Source organism: Somniosus microcephalus, unplaced genomic scaffold, assembly GCF_052327205.1.
Source record: "Somniosus microcephalus isolate GS21.2 unplaced genomic scaffold, FLI_Smic_1.0 unresolved_chr1, whole genome shotgun sequence".
Taxonomy (NCBI): Eukaryota; Metazoa; Chordata; class Chondrichthyes; order Squaliformes; family Somniosidae; genus Somniosus; species Somniosus microcephalus.
In genome coordinates, this window is record NW_028225179.1 from 27666129 (window position 1) to 27681157 (window position 15029).

The following is a 15029-nucleotide window of genomic DNA, read 5'->3' on the forward strand; positions in this document are numbered from 1 at the left end:
CTGAAAAGTTCTGGAGTTTCTTAAAGAACAATGGTGTTAAGCATTACACATCTGCCCCATATCATCCAACCACTAATGGATTGGCCGAGAGGTTTGTTCAAACATTCAAGAAGGCTATCAAGGCAATGTGTAATGAAGATATAACCCTACAACACAAGGTGGACAACTTCTTGTTTGCCTACCGGAATGCGACACATGCGGTTACCAACCAAACTCCAGCCATGACGTTCTTCAATCGAAGACGACGATGCCGCTTGGATTTGTTTAAGCCAAACATCCGAAGAGATGTGGAGAACAGGCAGTTTCAGAATATGAATGAAAGTCCGACCAGGAGTTTTAAGATAGGGCAGCCAGTTTTGGCCCGGGACTACCGCACTGAGAAATGGCAGCCAGGAACGATTTGTACACGGCAAGGACCTCTCATGTATACTGTGGACGTTGGAGAGAGCATTGTAAGACGCTATGCTGACCAGATTCTAGAGTCACTGGAAAACGTCAACCCCACACCACGATCTGATACACCTGGCGATGAAACCGACGTACCAATTGCAGCTACCACAGAATCAGTGATCTTGGAAGCAGATGAACCAAACAACGACATTGATCCAGACAGAATCAGGAAGCCTCCTCAAAGACTGAACTTATAATTGCTTAACCTCAACCAATGTATCTAGCAACCGTAATTGTGATTGTAATTAGTTATCATTTAGTTGTTAAATGAATGTTATGTACTGTTTATCTAAAAGGGGAGGAATTGTTGTGTATGTACCTTTAAGGGAATAACTGGTCTCAGACTGCAGTACCAGCAGTGACCACCCCTGTATAAAAGGCGCTAGCAAGCCTCTGTAGTTTCAGTTTCCCGATTGACTCCATTCAGTAAAGACTTGTTTAAATCAACTCCTGCTGTCCGTGTCTCAATTATACACAGACATAATACGTTCAATAGAGTTGCCACTGTTCGGAGGCCTATTGACTACACCCACTACTGTTTTTTTCCCCTTATTATTCCTTACCTCCACCCAAACTGTTTCATTATCCTGATCTTTTGACCCAATATCATTTCTCTGTATTACAGTGATTCCTTCCTTTATTAACATAGCCACCCCACCTCCCCTTCCTTCCTGCCTGTCCTTCCTGATCGTTAAATAACCTGGTATGTTTAATTCCCAGGCATTGTCACCCTGCAGCCACGTTTCTGTAATGGCCACAAGATCATACCCATATGTAGTTATTTGTGCCATTAACTCGTCTATTTTGTTACGAATGCTACGTGCATTCAGATAGAGAACTTTCAAAGATGTTTTGTGACACTTAGTTCCTGCTTTTGCCCTTTTTATTACTTTACCTTTTACTCCATACCTTCTGCCCCTTCCTGACACGCTCTGGTTTTTAATTTCCCCACTGCTACCTAAGTCTATGACCTTCTCTGTTGTCATTTGTATTAATTGCTCTCTAGGAACCTCCCACCCACTAGTTAGTTTAAAGCCCTCTCTACAGCCCTAGTTATATGATCCGCCAGGACTCTAGTCCCAGCACTGGCCAAGTGAAGCCCATCCCAACGGAACAGCTCCCTCCTGCCCCAGTACTGGTGCCAGTGTCCAAGGAAGCAAAACCCATTTCTCCCACACCAGTCTTTGAGCCACGCATTTAACTCTCTAATTTTATTTGTCCTAGCCAAATTCGCTCGTGGCTCAGGTAATAATCCAGAGATTATTACCCTTGTGGTACTGCTTTTTAATTTGGCCCCTAGCTGCTCAAACTCCCTCAGCAGAACCTCCTTCCTTGTCCTATCTATGTCGTTGGTACCAACGTGGACCACGACAACTGGATCCTCCCCCTCCCACTCCAAGTTTCTCTCCAGTCAGAGGAGATGTCCTTAACCCTGGCACCGGGCAGGCAACACAGCCTTCGGGGCTCTCGCTCTCGGCTGCAAAGAACTCTATCTATCCCCCAAACGATACTATGCCCTACCACTACAACAATTCTTTTAACTCCCCCCACTTGAATGGCCCCCCGCTTCACGGTGCTGTGGCCAGGTTGCTCATCCTCCCTGCAGTCCCTGCTCCTGTCCCCACAGGGAGTAAGAGCCTCAAACCTGTTGGACAAGTGCAAGGGCTGCGGCTCCTCCAACACTACCTCCTGGATCCCCGTACCTGCCTCACTTCTAGTCACACCATCCTGACCCTGGCCACGGACTACATCTGAATTAATTAATCTAATTGGTGTGAATACCTCGTGATACACAGAGTCCAGGTAACTCTCCCCCTCCCTGATGTGTCTCAGTGTTTGAAGCTCGGACTCCAGCTCTTCAACACGGAGCCGGAATTCCTCGACCAGCCAACACTTACTGCAAATGTGATCACCGTGTGCATCAATGGTGTTCACCAGCTCCCACATATTGCAGCAGCAACACATCACCTGATCTCCCATTCTATGTAATTAATTACATTTATTAATATTATTCTTAAATACCCTCTGCCCCGATTCTAGATGGTGAATATCACACCTTAGAAACTATAAATCAAAGAGATTTAAGCTTAAAAATGGAGAAATACTTACCAACCAATCACTTACCCGCTTTCTGGTGACGTCACACTTGGATTACTTTTTACCTCTCTCCTTCCCTCCAAGTTCCGAGACTGGAGACTGGTCTCTGGGGCCTTTTATAGCCCCGCTCTGCCGCTCGAAATGCCCGCTGACACTCTGAGGCCTTACCTGGTCTCTGTGGCCTTTTATAGCCCCGCTCTGCCGCTCGAGATTCCCGCCGACACTGAGGCCTTACCTGGTCTCTTGGGTCTTTTATAGCTCCACTGCTGCTCGAGATTCCCGCCGACACTCTGAGGCCTTACCTGGTCTCTGGGGCCTTTTATAGCCCTGCTCTACCGCTCGAGATTCCCGCCGACGCTCTGAGGCCTTACCTGGTCTCTGGGGCCTTTTATAGCCCCGCTCTGCCGCTCGAGATTCCTGCCGACGCTGTGAGGCCTTACCTGGTCTCTGCGGCCTTTTATAGCCCCGCTCTGCCGCTCGAGATTCCCGCCGACGCTGTGAGGCCTTACCTGGTCTCTGTGGCCTTTTATAGCCCCGCTCTGCCGCTCCAGTTTCCCGCCGATGCTGTGAGGCCTTACCTGGTTTCTGGGGCCTTTTATAGCCCTGCTCTACCGCTCGAGATTCCCGCCGACGCTGAGGACTTACCTGGTCTCTGGGGCCTTTTATAGCCCCGCTCTGCCGCTCGAGATTCCCGCCGACGCTGTGAGGCCTTACCTGGTCTCTGCGGCCTTTTATAGCCCCGCTCTGCCGCTCGAGATTCCCGCCGATGCTGTGAGGCCTTACCTGGTCTCTGGGGCCTTTTATAGCCCCGCTGCTGCCGCTCGAAATGCCCGCTGACGCTCTGAAGCCTTACCTGGTCTCTGTGGCCTTTTATAGCCCCGCTCTGCCGCTCGAGATTCCCGCCGACACTGAGGCCTTACCTGGTCTCTGGGGCCTTTTATAGCTCCGCTGCTGCTCGAGATTCCCGCCGACACTCTGAGGCCTTACCTGGTCTCTGGGGCCTGTTATAGCCCTGCTCTACCGCTCGAGATTCCCGCCGACGCTCTGAGGCCTTACCTGGTCTCTGGGGCCTTTTATAGCCCCGCTCTGCCGCTCGAGATTCCCGCCGATGCTGTGAGGCCTTACCTGGTCTCTGGGGCCTTTTATAGCCCTGCTCTACCGCTCGAGATTCCCGCCGACGCTCTGAGGCCTTACCTGGTCTCTGGGGCCTTTTATAGCCCCGCTCTGCCGCTCGAGATTCCCGCCGATGCTGTGAGGCCTTACCTGGGCTCTGGGGCCTTTTATAGCCCCGCTCTGCCGCTCGAGTTTCTCGCCAATGCTGTGTGGCCTTACCTGGTCTCTGGGGCCTTTCATAGCCCCGCTCTGCCGCTCGAGTTTCCCACCAATGCTGTGAGGCCTTACCTGGCCTCTGGGGCATTTTATAGCCCCGCTCTGCCACTCGAGTTTCCCGCCGATGCTGTGAGGCCTTACCTGGTCTCTGGGGCGTTTTATAGCCCCGCCCTGCCGCTCGAGTTTCCCGCTGGCACTGTGAGGCCTTACCTGGTCTCCGTCACATTCAAATCTGTCGTCATCACCCCTTCTTAAAAAATCCACCCTGGACCCCTCTGTTCTAGTCAACTACCGCCCCATCCCCAACCTCCATTTCCTCTCCAAGTTCCTTGACCGTGTTGTCACCTCCCAAATCCATGCATATCTTTCCTGCAACTCCAAATTTGAAACATTCCAATCAGGTCTCCGCCCTGCCACAGCCCAGAAATGGCCCATATTGACTGTGACCATGTCAAACTGTCCCTCCTCATCCTTCTCGACCTGTCTACAGTCGTTGACATGACTGACCACTCCATCCTCCTCCAACGCCTCTCCTCTGTCAACCAGATGGGTGGGGCTTCAATCACCTGGTTCCATTCTTATCTCTCTAACAATAAGCAGAGAATCGCCTGTAATGGCTTCTCTTCCTGCCCACACACTATTACCTCCGTGTCCCCCAAGGGTCTATCCTTGGGCCTCTCCTATTTCTCATCCTCAGCGACATCATATGAAAACACAGCGGCAATTTCCACATGTACGCTGACGACACCCAGCTCTACCTCACAACACATCCCTCGACCCCTCCACTGTCTCTAAATTGTCACACTGCTTGTCCGACATCCAGTACTGGATCAGCAGACATTTCCTCCAACTGTATATTGGCAAGGCCGAAGCCATTGTCTTCGGTCCCAACCACAAACTCTGTTCCCTGTCCACCAACTCCATCCCTCTCCCTGGACACTGTCTGAGGCTGAACAAGACCATTCACAAATAAAAACAGACAATGCTGGAGATACTCAGCAGGTCAGGCAGCATCTGTGAAGAGAGAGAGGGAGAAACAGTTAACGCTTCAGGTCGATGACCTTTCATCAGAACTGGAAAAAAGCAGGAAATGGAACAGATTTTTAAGCAAGTGTAGAGGCTGGGAAATGGGGGAGAGGATGAAAGAACAAAAGGGAAGGCCTGTGATAGGACAGAAGGTGGGAGAGGTTCAGACAGATCAAGAGATTTTCAAGGCAGGAGATGGTAATGGGACAGGTAAAGAGACGAAGGATGGCTCTAGATGAAGTGTAAATTGTGCTGGCGGAATGAAAGACAGCTGCCACGTGGGAGAGAAGAAAGGACACAAACAAAAAACGTGGATACAAAATATACATATGATAATGGCTGAGGTTATGATCTGAAATTGTTGAACTCGATCTTGAGTCCGGAAGGCTGTAAAGTGCCTAATCGAAAGATGAGGTGCTGTTCCTCGAGCTTACGCTGAGCTTCTGTGGAACAATGCAAGAGGCCGTGGATGGTGAGGTCCGAGTGGGAGTGGAGCGGTGAATTAAAGTGACAGGTGAGCAGAAGCTCGGGGTCCCCCTTATGGACTGAACGGAGGTGTTCCGCAAAGCAGTCACCCAATCTGCGTTTGGTCTCCCCAATAGTGGAGATAAACCACATGACTGTGCTCCAATTGGTCATAGTGCGGCCGCAGTGCCCAGTGATTGGTTCAATGAGCTGTCCGTCACAATGTCTGCAAGCGGTTGCACTGTGCTAAGCCGCACTGTGATTGGTCCATCATCTTACGCGCTGCGCTCTGATTGGTTGAGAGCGCTGCCAGTCACATACCGGCCGCTCCGATTGGTCGCCAGACCTCCTCAGTGGGCGGGGATTGTCTGCGTTCCGGCGCCGATGGATCAGTGTTGAGTGCCAGCAGCAGGCAATGTCCCAGCCCACGGCCCTGGCTCCTAATCCAGCAGGGGAACTCCAGAGGGGAAGAAGGGGTTTGGGGCCGGGAATCCCTGCATGGCCCGGGTGTAAATCCCCGGCTCAGGGTTTCCAATGGGAGCTTCCTATGTAAACAAGTCACGCTGCAGTACCCCGCTTCCGCCAGTGGCGGTGTTGCGGCAACTCTTCAAACCCCCTGGCGTCAGCCTGAAAGCCCGGCCCCATTCAGTGGGTACTGGGCACAGGCTGGGCATGGAGCATGAGATCTTCCTGCTCTGTGTGTTGGGCTCAGTACCACACTGGGTGAGGGCAGCTCACTGGGCACAGGCCGGCCATAGAGCACCGGATCTTTCTTCTCTGTGTGTGGGGCTCAGTAACACAAAGGATGAGAGAGGGCAGCTCACTTAGCACAGGCCGGTCATGGAGCCTGGGATCTTCCTGCTCTCTGTGTGGGGCTGAGTACCACACCGGGTGAGAGAGGGCAGCTCACTCAGAACTGGCAGAAATGGAAATACATTTGGAATAAAAAGCTAGTATCAGTAATGGTAACCATGAAACTGTCGAATTGTCGTAAAAACCCATCTGGTTCACTAATGTGACGGAGGGCGTCGGAAGAGTCGCGGATGTAGGTGGGAAGTGATTGGACAAGGGGAGATAAAATAGAGTCGAGATAGGAAGAGTTAAGTTCCGTGGGGCAAGAACAGGCTGAAACGATGTGGTCGAGATAGGAAGAGATAATTTCCGAGGGGCAAGAGTCGAGATAGGAAGAGATAAGCTCCGAGGGGCAAGGATCGAGATAGGAAGAGATAAGTTCCATGGGGCAAGAATCGAGATAGGAAGAGATACGTTCCATGGGGCAAGAGTCGAGATAGGAAGAGATAAGTTCCATGGGGCAAGAGTCGAGATAGGAAGAGATAAGTTCCATGGGGCAAGAGTCGAGATAGGAAGAGATAAGTTCCATGGGGCAAGAGTCGAGATAGGAAGAGATAAGTTCCATGGGGCAAGAGTCGAGATAGGAAGAGATAAGTTCCATGGGGCAAGAGTCGAGATAGGAAGAGATAAGTTCCATGGGGCAAGAGTCGAGATAGGACGAGATAAGTTCTTTAACAGTTTAATACTTTAACAGTTTCCAGTTTCCTGGCCCCAACCATCTCATTTTCACCATGGACGTACAATCCCTCTACACCTCCATCCCCCACCAGGATGGCCTGAGGGCGCTCCGCTTCTTCCTTGAACAGAGGCCCAACCAGTCCCCATCCACCACCACCCTCCTCCGCCTGGCTGAACTTGTTCTCACATTTAACAACTTCTCCTTTGACTCCACTCACCTCCTCCAAAGTAAAGGGCCCAGTAATTCCGGTCCCAACGCGTGAGTACGGACAGGGTACTCACACGTGGGCCTGTTGGAAGTGCCAGATTTCAGCATGCACAGCGCATGCGCGGGAAACCGGCATTTCCTCCAAGGGGTTCAGAGGTCCAACCTGCAGAGGGCGAGAGAGAGATTTACCTGTAGTGCAGTGACATTGATAAACCTACAGAGGGCGAGCGAGAGATTTACCTGCTAGTGCAGTGACATTGATAAACCTACAGAGGGCGAGCGAGAGATTTACCTGTAGTGCAGTGACATTGATAAACCAACAGAGGGCGAGCGAGTGATTTACCTGTAGTGCAGTGACATTGATAAACCCACAGAGGGCGAGCGAGAGGTTTACCTGTAGTACAGTGACTAGTTACCTGGCTGGCGAGGTTGAAACAGAAATGCATTTCCTCCTAAAATGCGAAAAATTCAACACATCAAGAAACATATTATTCAACAAGCTAAGCCAAACAACCCCAGATTTCAAGGAATTGGATGATCTGTCAAAATTGAGATTAGTCCTAGGAGAAGGAGACAGACCATACCTTGGGGCCAAATATGTAACAACATGTCACAACCTGAGGACTGTTTAAAATTAAGACTGTTTAAAATTAATATTGAACGTACCAAATGAAGTACAAAGACTGTTTAAAATTAATATTGTTTAAAAGTAATATTGTATGTACCCAACAAATGTCAAACCGATTGACACCTACAGAATGTTGGAAAACTGTACCTTTTTGCTATGTAAGCTTTGGCAATATGGTTCTCTGTAAACTTTCATGCCAATAAAGCATTTAAATTGGAAATTGGAATTGGAATTGGATAAACCTACAGAGGGCGAGCGAGAGATTTACCTGTAGTGCAGTGACATTGATAAAACAACAGAGGGCGAGCGAGAGATTTACCTGTAGTGCAGTGACATTGATAAACCAACAGAGGACAAGCGAGAGAGTTACAAAAATATGTATTGGAAGTTGAGCATATCTTTGGTTCTGGTGACCCACATTTCACGGCATATGTCCAGGTGCTGACACAGATAAACGGATGCACAACACACACTGCACAGGGGAAAGCTGAGGGAACTCAGGGTTAAGCAGGGGAGCCAGCCACACACAGAATGAGGTAGGCAAGCACAGAATTGGAGCTGGGAATAAGAACCATTAAACAAGATTTCTTGAGCAAAGGGGGTGTGGGAGGAAGCAGCAGCCTCAGACAGGGAGGGTGATGTCCCTGTTGCAGGTGAGTGGAGGGAGGCCTCCCCAAGGTCCATCAGTCCTCGGCTGTGTCTGTCTGCCTGCAGTTAGGGGTCTGGGGGAAGGGCAGTGTTGGCCAGAGACAGGAAGGAACCATTTGGGAGGCCAGCACATGGCCAGGACTACCCCACCCCCCGGAGATAGGCAGACTCAACTTGGACTGACCCACACCTGGGGGGCGGGCTTCAGGTGGAGGAAGCAGCAACCTGATAGGTTGGGGGGCTGTGGAGTGGGAGGAGGTAAGTTTGAGTGACAGGTCTGGACTATTAAAAAGGTTGACCCATGTGCGTTTCAGTCTTTCTGACTGCGGGATGGTGCTTTCATATTTGGTGAGTGGCTGTTTTGACTGTAATTTACAGTAAGTGTTCAGGTAATGTAGTATTTTGTGTCTCTTTAGTGTTGAAACCATTTCTGAGTGTCCAGGTAATGAATGTTGGTCTGTGTGTCTGTGTGAACCGGGTCCCTTTGGCCATTCTGTGTTAGTGTGTGTGAGATTCTCTGGTGTGAGCGAGTCCTGTCTCAATCTCTCTCTCTCCCAGCCCCTCTCTCACTGCTGCAGGCTCGGTCCCGGTGAAAGGATGGATGGATGGAAGAGAGATCAGGCCGGCTGTTCCATTGGTGCCATGTGGGATGGTGAGATTCAATCTTTAATCTCTCTCTCTCTCTCTCACTCACTTACTCACTCACTCACTCACTTTTCACTCCACGCTGCCTGCTTGCTTCGGGTTGTGTTCCCAGGTGTTGGGAGGAAGATTTCTGAGCTGTGGCTCCAGGTGGACGGGTGGAGATCGGGAGGAGGCGCAGACCAGGTGTGACCGTCAATCTCGCGCGCTCTCTCAATCTCGCGCTCTCTCAATCTCGCGCTCTCTCAATCTCGCGCTCTCTCAATCTCGCGCTCTCTCAATCTCGCGCTCTCTCAATCTCGCTCTCTCAATCTCGCTCTCTCTCAATCCAATTCCAATTCAAATGCTTTATTGGCATGAAAGTTTACAGAGAACCATATTGCCAAAGCTTACATAGCAAAAAGGTACAGTTTTCCAACATTCTGTAGGTGTCAATCGATTTGACATTTGTTGGGTACATACAATATTACTTTTAAACAATATTAATTTTAAACAGTCTTTGTACTTCATTTGGTACGTTCAATAATAATTTTAAACAGTCTTAATTTTAAACAGTCCTCAGGTTGTGACATGTTGTTACATATTTGGCCCCAAGGTATGGTCTGTCTCCTTCTCCTAGGACTAATCTCAATTTTGACAGGTCATCCAATTCCTTGAAATCTGGGGTTGTTTGGCTTAGCTTGTTGAATAATATGTTTCTTGATGTGTTGAATTTTTCGCATTTTAGGAGGAAATGCATCTCTGTTTCAACCTCGCCAGCCAGACATTGATCGCATATTCTATTCTCTCTAGGCTTCCAGGATTTCTTGTATCTGCCTTTTTCAATTTCCAGTTGGTGGTCGCTTAGTCTGTACCTGGTGAGGGTCTGTCTCTGTTTTGTGTCTCTGATGGTCGTGAGGTATTCTGCCAGTTTATATTCTCTTTTTAGGGCCCGGTAACATTCTAATCTGCTTTGGCTTTCGGTTACTTTGTTCCAATGTTCCAGGTAGGTTTCTTTGCATTTTTTAATGATTTGGTTCACTCGGATTGGTGTTTGGACGGCTGTGTTGGTCTGGGGCTGGTCAGGGTCCGGCTGAGTACTTAGTTTCAGTAGCAGCTGACTCAGGGGACTCTTTTCTGGGTTTAGCTCTTGGGTCTGAAAGGCTTTGAAATGAAGGGTGTCTGGGGAGCTAGATTTGAGGTGATTTAGGAAGTTTAGTGCTCGTTTTTGGATGTTTATTATCAGTGGGTATCTGCCTAGTTCGGCTCTGCATGCATTTGTTGGCGTTTTTCTTTGGGTGCGAAGGATGCTTCGGCAGAATTCTGCATGTAAGGCTTCTATTGTGTGTTTTTCCCATTTAGTGTAGCTTTGGTGATTTAGCGGGCCCCATACTTCACTACCGTACAGTGCAATGGGCAGGATTATGCTGTCAAATATTTTGAGCCAGATTTTGATTGGGATTTGGATGTTGTAGAATTTTCTTTTTATTGCATATAGGGCTCTTCGGGCTTTTTCTTTTAGTGCATTCACTGCTATGCTGAAGCTCCCTGATGCTGTAATAGTTAGACCAAGGTAGGTGTAGCTCATAGTGTGTCCTATAGTGGTATCACTGAGGGTAAACTGGTATTTGTTTTCCTGACATCTGGGCCTTTTTTGAAAAATCATGATGTTGGTTTTCTTTAGATTTACTGTTAGAGCCCAATTTTGGCAGTATTTGTCGAGTAGGTCTAGTTGTTGCTGTAATCCCTGTTCTGTGGGAGACAGCAGAACCAGGTCGTCCGCATAGAACAGGGATTTCACTTCTCCATCCAGGAGACGGAGACCTGGTGACTCGCTTTGCTCCAGCATGTCTGCTAATTCATTTATGTATATGTTAAACAGGGTCGGGCTCAAATTGCAGCCCTGCCGGACGCCTCTTCTCTGGGTGAAGAAATCGGTGCGTTTGTCTCCAATTTTGACCCCGCATTTGTTTTTCAGATACATTGATTTAATAAGGTCATAGACTTTGCCCCCTATTCCACACTGAAGAAGTTTATAATAGAGCCCTTCGTGCCATATAGAGTCAAAGGCTTTCATGAAGTCGATGAAACAGGCGAATATTTTCCCATTTTTTGTTTGGTGTATATGTTTTCCAATGAGGGTGTGAAGGGTATAGATATGGTCGGCGGTGCGGTGTTTTGGAAGAAAGCCTATTTGGTTTTTTCTGAGGATATTATGTTTGTTAAGAAAATCAAGTAATCTACTATTTAGAATACTGCAGAATAACTTCCCTAGACAACTGTTGACACAGATGCCGCGGTAGTTATTTGGGTCTGATTTGTTTCCACTTTTATATATGGGGGAGATTAGTCCTTGGCACCAGATATCGGGAAAACAGCCTGAACGTAATATGATGTTGAATAATTTGAGTACCGCAACCTGCATCTCCATATTGCTGAACTTGAGCATTTCATTTTTGATGTTGTCTGGGCCACAGGCTTTCTTTAGGTGGAGAGATTTTGTTTTTGTGGCCAGTTCTTTCCATGTGATTGGGGAGTCTAGAGGGTTTTGGTTGTCTTTAATTGTTGCTTCTAATGTGTGGAGTTTTTCTGTGACCTGATGTTGACTTGGGTTTGTTTCGTTTATTGGGATGTCTTTGTAGAGGTTTTCAAAATGTGTTCTCCAGATGTCGCCATCTTGGATTGGTAATGCTTGCAATTGTGTTGTACTCAGGTTATTCCACATTTCCCAGAATTGTTTTGGATTGGTGGAGTTTTCAATTTCTTCGAGTATTTTGTGGGTATAGTTTTGTGTTTTGTTCCTAATGGTGTGTTTATATCTTTTGAGGGTTTCATTGTATCTAGTACGTAGGTCCGGATTGTTTGGTTGGCGATGCTTTTGGTTTGATATTTTTCTCAGGTCTTTTCTGGCATTTTTGCATTCGTGGTCAAACCATTTCTTATTTTTATTTTGTCTTTTGTGACGCTTCCTCTTCTGTTTCACAAAGTCGGCTTTTACAGCTGCCTCATGGAAGATCATATTTATATCCTCTATGGCCATGTTTACACCATCTCTGGTGATCTCGTATGGGTTTTCTTTAAATTTTGATATTTTACTTGTGATATCAGGTGACTTTAGTGCTGTGATGAATTTTTCTCCACTGTCTGGGGCCCATCTGTATGTCTGGTTTATTTTATGGAGCTTACTGGGTTCCTTTTTCGTGTCTGTAGTTTGGGCAGAAAGTTTAAGGTACATATTTATTTGGTTATGGTCTGAGAGGGGGGATTGCTGCCTGACAGTGAATGAGTTGATATCGCAGGGGTCCAGGTCAGTGATTGTATAGTCCACCACACTAGACCCAAGATTTGAGGAGTATGTGAGTCTCCCTAGGGAGTCCCCTCTGAACCTACCGTTAACTATGTACAGGCCTAAGGCTCGGCAGAGTTGCACTACCTCCCTACCGCTTTTATTTATTTCACGATCAAGGTTGTTCCGATTTGCGATGGCTGGTGTGACATCTAAAGGGGTCTTGCCAAACACATGGTTGTTTCCCTGTGGGTCTATGAAGTCAGGTTCACAACCGGTCCTTGCATTTAGGTCCCCACATATTATCACCTTTCCTTGGGCCTGGAAATGGCTGATTTCCATGTGGAGAGTATCAAATAACTCCTCTTCGAAATATGGCGATTCTATTGGAGGTATGTAGATCGCACATAAGTAAACATCTTTTTTTGCTATTCTTATATTTTTATCTAGTTTTAGCCATACGTGTGATTTTCCCTGTTTTACCGGTGAGATGTGTTTGTCCAGTTCTCCCTTATACCACACCAATATTCCCCCGGAGGTTCTGCCCTTGCGTGTTTTAGTGTCTCTCTCTCTCTCTCTGTCCCTCTCTCTCTCTGTCCCTCTCTCTCTCTGTTCCACTCTCTCTGTCCCTCTCTCTCTCTCTGTCCATTTCACTCTCTGTCCCTCTCTCTCTCTGTCTCTCTCTCTCTGTCCCTCTCTCTCTGTCTCTCTATCTCTCTGTCCCTCTCTCTCTATATATATATATATCTCTGTCCCTCTCTCTCTCTGTCCCTCTCTCTCTGTCCCTCTCTCTCTGTCCCTCTCTCTCTCTGTCCCTCTCTCTCTCTGTCCCTCTCTCTCTCTGTCTCTCTCTCGCTCTGTCCCTCTCTCTCTGTCCCTCTCTCTCTCTGTCCCTCTCTCTCTCTCTCTCTGTCTATCTCTCTCTCTGTCCTCTCTCTCTCTGTCCCTCTCTCTCTCTTTCTCTCTCTCTCTGTCCCTCTCTCTCTCTGTCTCTCTCTCTCTCTCTCTCTCTCTCTCTCTCTCTCTCTCTCTCTGTCTCTCTCTCCCTGTGTCGCTCTCTCTCTGTCCCCCTCTCTCTGTCTCTGTCTCTGTCTCTCTCTCTCTCTCTCAGTTCAGTTCAGTTCAGTTCAAATGCTTTATTGGCATGAAAGTTTACAGAGAACCATATTGCCAAAGCTTACATAGCAAAAAGGTAGTTTTCCAACATTCTGTAGGTGTCAATCGATTTGACATTTGTTGGGTATATACAATATTACTTTTAAACAATATTAATTTTAAACAGTCTTTCTACTTCATTTGGTACGTTCAATATTAATTTTAAACAGTCTTACTTTTAAACAGTCCTCAGGTTGTGACATGTTGTTACATATTTAGCCCCAAGGTATGGTCTGTCTCCTTCTCCTAGGACTAATCTCAATTTTGACAGATCTTCCAATTCCTTGAAATCTGGGGTTGTTTGGCTTAGCTTGTTGAATAATATGTTTCTTGATGTGTTGAATTTTTCGCATTTTAGGAGGAAATGCATTTCTGTTTCAACCTCGCCAGCCAGACATTGATCGCATATTCTATTCTCTCTAGGCTGCCAGGATTTCTTGTATCTGCCTTTTTCAATTTTCAGTCGGTGGTCGCTTAGTCTGTACCTGGTGAGGGTCTGTCTCTGTTTTGTGTCTCTGATGGTCGTGAGGTAGTCTGCCAGTTTATATTCTCTTTTTAGGGCCCGGTAACATTCTAATCTGCTTTGGCTTTCCCTCTCTCTCTGTCCCTCTCTCTCTCTGTCCCTCTCTCTCTCTGTCCCTCTCTCTCTCTGCCCCTCTATCTCTCTGTCTCTGTCCCTCTCTCTCTCTGTCCCTCTCTCTCTCTGTCTCTCCCTCTCTGTCTCTCTCTCTCTCTGTCCCTCTCTCTGTCTCTGTCCCTCTCTCTCTGTACTCCTCTTTCTCTGTCCCTCTCTCTCTCTGTCCCTCTCTCTCTCTGTCCCTCTCTCTCTCTGTCCCTCTCTCTCTCTCTGTCTCTCTCTCTCTGTCCCTCTCTCTCTCTTTCTCTGTCTCTCTCTCTCTCTGTCCCCCTCTCTCTCTGTCCCCCTCTCTCTCTGTCCCCCTCTCTCTCTGTCCCTCTCTCTCTGTCCCTCTCTCTCTCTCTCTCTGTCCCTCTCTCTCTCTGTCCCTGTCTCTCTCTGTCTCTCTATCTCTCTGTCTCTCTCTCTCACTCTGTCCCTCTCTCTCTCTGTCCCTCTCTCTCTCTGTCCCTCTCTCTCTGTCACTCTCTCTCTCTCTGTCCCTCTCACTCTCTGTCTCTCTCTCTCTCTCTGTCCCTCTCTCTCTGCCTCTCTCTCTCTGTCTCTCTCTCTCTCTGTCTCTCTCTCTCTGTGTCCCTCTCTCTCTCTCCCTCTCTCTCTCTGTTCCCCTCTGTCTCTGTCTCTGTCTCTCCCTCTCTCTCTCTGTCCCTCTCTCTCTATGTCCCTCTCTCTCTCTGTCCCTCTCGCTCTCTGTCCCCCTATCTCTCTCTCTGTCCCTCTCTCTCTCTGTCCCTCTCTCTCTCTGTCTCTCTCTCTCTGTCCCTCTCTCTCTCTGTCTCTCTCTCAAATTCAAATTCAAATTCAAATTCAAATGCTTTATTGGCATGAAAGTTTACAGAGAACCATATTGCCAAAGCTTACATAGCAAAAAGGTACAGTTTTCCAACATTCTGTAGGTGTCAATCGATTTGACATTTGTTGGGTACATACAATATTACTTTTAAACAAT

The 15029-nt window shown here is 47.9% G+C and overlaps 1 long non-coding RNA gene and 1 pseudogene across 2 annotated transcripts in view; one reads left to right on the forward strand and one right to left on the reverse strand.

Annotated features, from left to right (window-relative positions):
- LOC147094447 (uncharacterized) overlaps positions 1-15029 on the reverse strand; it is a 440563-nt pseudogene that overhangs the window by 311711 nt on the left and 113823 nt on the right.
- LOC147094455 (uncharacterized) overlaps positions 8707-15029 on the forward strand; it is a 47268-nt gene continuing 40945 nt past the window's right edge. Inside the window, exon 1 of one of the 2 annotated variants that reach the window (XR_015074742.1) lies at positions 8707-8729. This is a non-coding gene — a long non-coding RNA (uncharacterized LOC147094455). Of the gene's footprint in view, positions 8730-8930; positions 9034-15029 lie in introns of those variants that run through there. The other variant, XR_015074743.1, reaches the window with a different exon arrangement.